General features: G+C 42.9%; 1 non-coding gene across 1 annotated transcript; it reads left to right on the forward strand.

Annotated features, from left to right (window-relative positions):
* The first annotated feature begins 6,618 nt into the window (after positions 1 to 6,618).
* On the forward strand, positions 6,619 to 6,725 carry LOC133787479 (small nucleolar RNA R71). The gene has a single exon (XR_009872499.1). It is a non-coding gene; the product is annotated as a small nucleolar RNA R71 (small nucleolar RNA).
* The last annotated feature ends 296 nt before the right edge of the window (positions 6,726 to 7,021 follow it).

Consider the following 7,021-nt stretch of genomic DNA (forward strand, 5'->3'; position numbering starts at 1 on the left):
GCTGAATAAGGTAATCCAATCGGTCATGCGTACGCTGCGTGTGCTCATCAATCGGTCCACCAATTGCCAAATTCGAAGGTGGGTTACTGGGGCCTGGTTCATCTGCTTCCTCCTCCTCAGCTTGATCGATGTCCACTGTGTCATCAGCCCGACTGCGCTTATTTTGCTGGCTAGGGGCAGGCGGCGTAAGAGAGGCCGAAGGAAATGTCGTAAACAAAGTCTGATTGATTGCCCCCATTGGCCTCTGGACTAGATCGCTGTTGTAAACTGGTACCTCATAAGTGTTGCAGAGGGTCGAGAGGAAGGTACCATGGGCGACACCAGCTGTAGTATTGAACCTGCTGATGTTGCGAATGCTATAGCGAATAATGCGACCAACATCAACTTTCATTTGAGTCATGATAGCATACACCAACAAACAGCGCTCTCTATCAATAAAAGACAGATGAGAAGTCGGTAGCAAACGTGCACTCACAAAATAAACCCACGCCTTCGCAATTGGGTTTAGCTGCCACCTGTACAACTCTTTGGGCCTCCCATTATGATAATTGAAACGTGCCCCTTCCATACTCAAAACGGCAGCCACAACATCATAGTCGGGCTCCTCAAAATGGGCTAATTGCCAATGTTCATCCTCTTGTGCAGACAATGAGGGAAGGCCCAGTAATTGGTTAAATGCATAAGAGGTTGTAGGCACCAGTTTACCCCTGATAAAATTGTTATGTTCTGCATCTTGATATGAGAAATTGGCAAAAAATTCATATAACTGAGAGCAGTTGGCTGAGCCCACATGAGTAGAGTCACAAAAGAAACCCCACTTACGACGCACTATCTCAGCTTTGATAATGTCATAACTAGGGTTTTGTACAGTAGTGGCCTCATTAAGCTCAAACCCCCTTTCCCTTACCACCGATTTCTTATAAATTTTTTTAAATAAATCAGCTGCGTCCTTATTGACAAATAAATTCGTGTCATAATCAGCTGGGGCAGGTGGTGTTGGTGGTGGTTGAGTGCGCGAGGAGGAGGCTTTCTTAGAGAATGTACCTCTAGGGGGATTTCTCTTGGGACCCATAGTTTCTTTCAAACAAGAATAAACAAAACCCCCAAATAGGTTTTCAAGACTTTGAGTTCAATGTTCCTTAGGTGTCACTCCCCCAAAACTTATGATTAACACAATCAACAACACAAACACTAATTCCCAGATAAACAATCGACAAACCCCTTAAACGTCTCACAAGAAAAGCACAAAGCAATCCACAATACCACAATGCAAACTATTCTCCAATCAAAAGCACTAGAATAGGTAAGATACACTTACTTGAATGGCACAAAAGTTCTTCTTTTTATCTCCTTGGCTGATGGAAGTCTTAAGAAATAGAGAGAAAAAGATGTTTTGAGTAGGAGAATAATTTCTGAAAGTGAGAATGAGTGAGAATGTGGCCAAATTAGGGCTTTTTATCCCAAATTCGGACTCGAGCCGCGACATTACTTTGACCATGCCGTAGCCCGCATAAAATTTCTGGGGTTCAATGCTGCGGCCCTCTGATACCTATGCCGCGACCCTCCTCGATTTTCTGGGAAAACTGGGGTTCAATGCCGCGGCCCGCCCCTATACTTCAAAAATCCATGGGCCTCTGGAACCCCCAATGCCATGGCATCATATGGCTATGCCGCGACCCTTAAGGATTTCCTATTTTTTTGATTTTTTTGATCTTTTTAAATTTTTTTTGATTTTTCACGTTTTTCACGATTCTAAAAGTCCAAAAATAAACCAAACATCCATTGTTTACATATACAAAAGTAAAATAAATAACAAGTAAAACATAGTGTGCCTCCTACAAGCACTGTCGTTAACGTCATTTAGCCGGACGCTGAACCCCTCTTCAGAGAGGCTTCATAAGGAGGATAGACTTCGCTTGATCAAAACTACCACCCAAGTATGGCTTCAATCTCTGACCATTGACTTTAAAGGAATCACCTGAATTGCCCCGAACTTCCACAGAACCATATGGAAAGACTTGGATGACAGTGAATGGCTCTGACCATCTTGACTTCAATTTGCCAGGAAACAGTCGCAGTCTTGAATTGAAAAGAAGTACCTGCTGCCCTGGTTGGAACTCTTTTCTGATTAAGTTCTTGTCATGCCAAGCCTTTGTTCTTTCTTTATAAATCTTGGCGTTTTCATAAGCCTCATTTCTGAACTCGTCAAGTTCATTAAGTTGCAACAGCCTTCGTTCACTAGCGGCACTCCAATCAAAATTCAACTTTTTCATAGCCCAGAATGCCCTGTGCTCCAATTCAACTGGCAGATGACATGCTTTACCAAACACCAACCTGTAAGGAGACATGCCTATTGGTGTTTTGAATGCATTTCTGTAAGCCCAAATCGCATCATCTAACTTTTTCGACCAATTTTTCCTTGAACTGTCAATGGTCTTCTCAAGGATGCTTTTTATTTCTCTGTTTGAAACTTCAGCTTGCCCATTTGATTGAGGATGGTAAGGCAAAGATTTTCGGTGATAAACTCCATAACGAGCCAACAATGCATCCAGTTGCTTATTCACAAAGTGTTTCCCTTCATCGCTAATCAGAGCTCGGGGAGTGCCAAATCTAGTAAAAATATGTTTCTGCAGAAAATTAAGCACAGTTTTACCGTCATTGGCTCTAGTTGCTGCAACCTCCACCCATTTGGATACATAATCCACTGCCAATAGAATGTATTCATTGTTGTAAGATGGTGGAAAAGGCCCCATGAAATCGATGCCCCAAACGTCAAACAGTTCCACCTCAAGAATCCCTTGTAAAGGCATTTCATTTCTCCTTGAGATATTACCAGTTCGCTGACACCTATCACAGGCTTTTACAAAAACATTGGCATCCTTGAATAATGAAGGCCAATAGAAACCACTTTGTAATACCTTGGCCACTGTTCTTGATGCTCCAAAGTGCCCTCCACATTGTTGAGTATGACAGTGATTAAGAATTGACTGCATCTCTTCTTCAGGAACACACCTTCTGATAATCTGATCAACACAGTGCCTATAGAGAATAGGTTCCTCCCAATAGTAGTGTTTCACCTCAGAAAATAATTTCTTTAATTGCTGCTTTGACATTTCAGGAGGCACAATTTTTGCAACCAAGAAGTTCACTATGTCTGCAAACCAAGGGACAGCTAAAGTCTCACTTACCCCAAACAACTGCTCATCAGGAAAGTGATCATTGATTTGCACTGCTTTCTTATTTTCAGTCTCCTCCAACTCAAGTCTAGAGAGATGATCCGCCACCACATTCTCGCTGCCCTTCTTGTCACGAATCTCCAAGTCAAATTCTTGAAGCAAAAGAATCCATCTAATCAGGCGGGGCTTGGCATCTTTCTTTGCCATCAAATATTTAATGGCAGAGTGATCAGTGTAGACAATCACTTTGTTACCAATAAGATATGGTCGGAATTTATCACAAGCAAACACAATAGCTAGCAACTCTTTTTCTGTAGTGGCATAATTCAGCTGAGCATCATTTAGAGTCTGACTAGCATAGTAAATAGACCTGAATACCTTGTCAATCTGCTGTCCCAGAACTGCCCCCACTGCGTAATCACTGGCATCACACATCAACTCAAAAGGCAATTCCCAATTCGGAGCTATCACAATTGGAGCAGAAATAAGCTTTTCTTTCAACAAATTGAACGCCCTCAAACATTCGTCATTAAAATCAAAGACAACTCCATTCATAAGCAGATTCGAGAGAGGCTTGGACACCTTTGAGAAATCTTTGATGAATCTTCGATAGAACCCAGCGTGACCAAGAAAACTTCTAACTCCTTTGACTGAAACTGGTGGAGGCAGCTTTTCAATGGTAGAAATTTTTGCTCTATCTACCTCAATTCCCTCACTTGAAATTTTATGGCCAAGAACAATCCCCTCTTTCACCATAAAATGGCATTTCTCCCAATTCAACACCAGATTTGCTATCTCACAACGACGCAGCACGTTCTCCAAGTGACCCAAACAGAGGTCGAATGATGAACCAAAAACAGAGAAATCATCCATGAAAATCTCAATACACCGGTCTACCATGTCTGAAAATATGGCCATCATGCACCGTTGAAATGTTGCAGGGGCATTGCATAGTCCAAATGGCATTCTCCTGAAAGCAAATGTTCCATAAGGACATGTGAAGGTTGTTTTCTCTTGATCCTCTGGTGCAATAGCGATCTGATGATACCCAGAATACCCATCCAAGAAACAGTAGTAGCTATGGCCCGCCAATCTATCAAGCATCTGATCAAGGAAAGGTAAAGGAAAATGATCCTTCCTTGTGGCCTTATTGAGCTTGCGGTAGTCTATACAAATCTGCCACCCCGTTACAGTTCTTGTTGGAATGAGTTCATTGTTCTCATTTTTCACCACAGTCATTCCACCCTTCTTAGGTACCACTTGCACAGGCTCACCCATGCGCTATCAGAAATTGGGTAGATCACCCCAACATCCAACCATTTAAGAATCTGCTCCAATACTACTTCCTTCATAGCTGGATTGAGTCTTCTCTGAGCCTCTATGGATGGCTTGCTATTCTCCTCCAACAAAATTTTATGCATCACTGTCGATGGGCTGATTCCTCTAATATCTGCCAAGGTCCACCCAATGGCCAATTTATGCTCCCTTAGAACCCTCAACAGTTTCTCCAATTCTACATTTGACAGGTCAGCTGACACAATGACAGGTAAGGTTTCATTCTCTCCCAGATAAGCATAGCGCAAGTGATCTGGGAGGACCTTTAATTCCAACTGCGGTGGCTGCTAAATGGAGGTTAGCGGTTTATCAGTCGCATCTGCTAGTTCTTGAAACTTCTTCCAATATGGTAAGAACGAGTTGATCTAGTTCACACATTCTCTGATCTCAGCATCATCATCATCATCGTCCTCATCACCCAATAATACTGCCTCTAAGGCATCACTGCTCACCCTTCTTTTGGAGACTGCCTTTTCTATCACATCCACACTAAAACAACTATCACTAGCCACCGGATACTTCATAGACTTGAAGACATTAAAGACCACCTCATCTCCTTGAACTCTAAGCTTAAGCTCTCCTTTGTGATCATCAATAAGAGCTTAGCCTGTGGCTAGAAATGGCCTACCAAGAATAATTGGGACATCTGTGTCCTCCTCCATGTCTAGAACAATAAAGTCAGCGGGATATATGAACTTATCCACGTTCACAAGAACATCCTCAATAATACCTCGTGGATGTGTGTAACGATCGGTCTGCGAGCTGTAAAGTGACAGTTGTGGGTTTTGCCTCCCCCAAACCAAGTCTTTTGAACACTGATAAGGGCATCAAATTGATACTTGCCCCCAAATCACATAAGGCGTGCTTACATTCAAACTTGCCAATGGTGCAAGGTATGGTGAAACTCCCCGGATCTCTCAGCTTTTGGGGTAATTTCCTTTGTAAAATAGCACTGCACTCTTCAGTGAGCGCTACAGTCTCATAGTCCTCCATTTTCCTTTTCTTTGACAGAATCTCCTTCATGAACTTAACATAACTGGGCATCTGCTCCAAGGCCTCAGCAAAAGGAATGTTTATGTGCAGCTTTTTAAACACCTCAAGAAACTTAGAAAACTGTTTATCAAGTGTAGTCTTTCTAAGCCTCTGAGGGTATGGAACTCTAACTGGCTGCTCAATAACAACTGGCGGACTCTGTTCTGACTGTTGATGGTCTTCAGTAACCCTTTCTGAATCAGACTGTTCACCCATCCCTTTATTCTGAACCACTGCCTGTGGAGATCTAGGCTGCGTAGTTTGCTTCCCACTCCTCAGAGTAATTGCCTGTACTTGCTCCTTGGGGTTTACTTCAGTATTACTAGGCAAGTTTCCCTGGGGTCTGTTATTGAGCATATTGGCCAACTGCCCAACCTGTGTCTCAAGGTTTCGAATAGAGGATCTGGTCTCAGTCATAAATTGAGTCTGAGTATTAGTAAGAGTCAACAAGGCAGCTTGCAGTTCATTAGGCCTCTCAGGTTGAGGCATTGATTGTTGAGGCCTAAGCTGTTGTGATGATGAAGCTTGATTCATAGGTGGCTGAGGCATGTTATTCTGAAATTGGCCCTGAAACTGAGGTTGTTGGCCTTGATTATTCTTCCACGAAAAATTGGGATGATTTCGCCACCCAGGATTGTAGTTGTTGGAAAATGGATTATTGAGTGGCCTTTGAAAGTTTCCCACCGCTTGAACTTAAGCATGATCCATTGGGGTGTTATTATTCATACAGATAGGGCACTGATCGACAGAATGAGCACCACCACACATTTCACACCTCACTGCCATCTGAACCGCATTAGCAGATACACTGCTCTGTTGTAACTGCTTTGTCAGAGAGGCTACTTGTGCTGTTAGAGCAGTGATTGCATCCAGCTCATGCACCCCAGCTACCTTCATAACTCCTGATGATCTTTCCTCAGACCATTGATGATTGTTTGTGGCCATGTCCTCTAGTAGCTCATAAGCACCAGTTGCACTCTTGCTCATAAAAGTGCCACCTGCTGCAGCATCAATAATGGTTCTGGTTGTAGGACATAAACCATTGTAGAAATTCTGTACTAGCATCCACTGTTCAACGCCATGATGAGGACATCTTCTCAGGAGTTCCTTAAACCGTTCCCAAGCTTCATACAGTGACTCTCCGTCATTCTGGCAAAAGTTATTTATCTCTCCCCTCAATTTAGCAGCTTTGGACGGAGGGAAGAATTTGGACAAAAATTTCTGAGCTAGATCTTGCCAGGTGACAATAGAGTTTGGCTGCAGAGAGTTCAGCCAACTTTTAGCTCTGTCCCTTAGAGAAAATGGGAAGAGCCTAAGCTTGATTGCGTCATCACTCACCCCGTTATATTTGAAGGTTCCACACAACTCCAGAAAGTTGGACAAATGGGTGTGAGGATCTTCAGAGGGAAACCCATTGAATTGCACAGAGGACTGCACCATTTGTAAAATAGCAGGCTTGATTTCGAAGTTGTTGGCCT

Source organism: Humulus lupulus, chromosome 6 (genome assembly GCF_963169125.1).
Source record: "Humulus lupulus chromosome 6, drHumLupu1.1, whole genome shotgun sequence".
Classification (NCBI taxonomy): domain Eukaryota; kingdom Viridiplantae; phylum Streptophyta; class Magnoliopsida; order Rosales; family Cannabaceae; genus Humulus; species Humulus lupulus.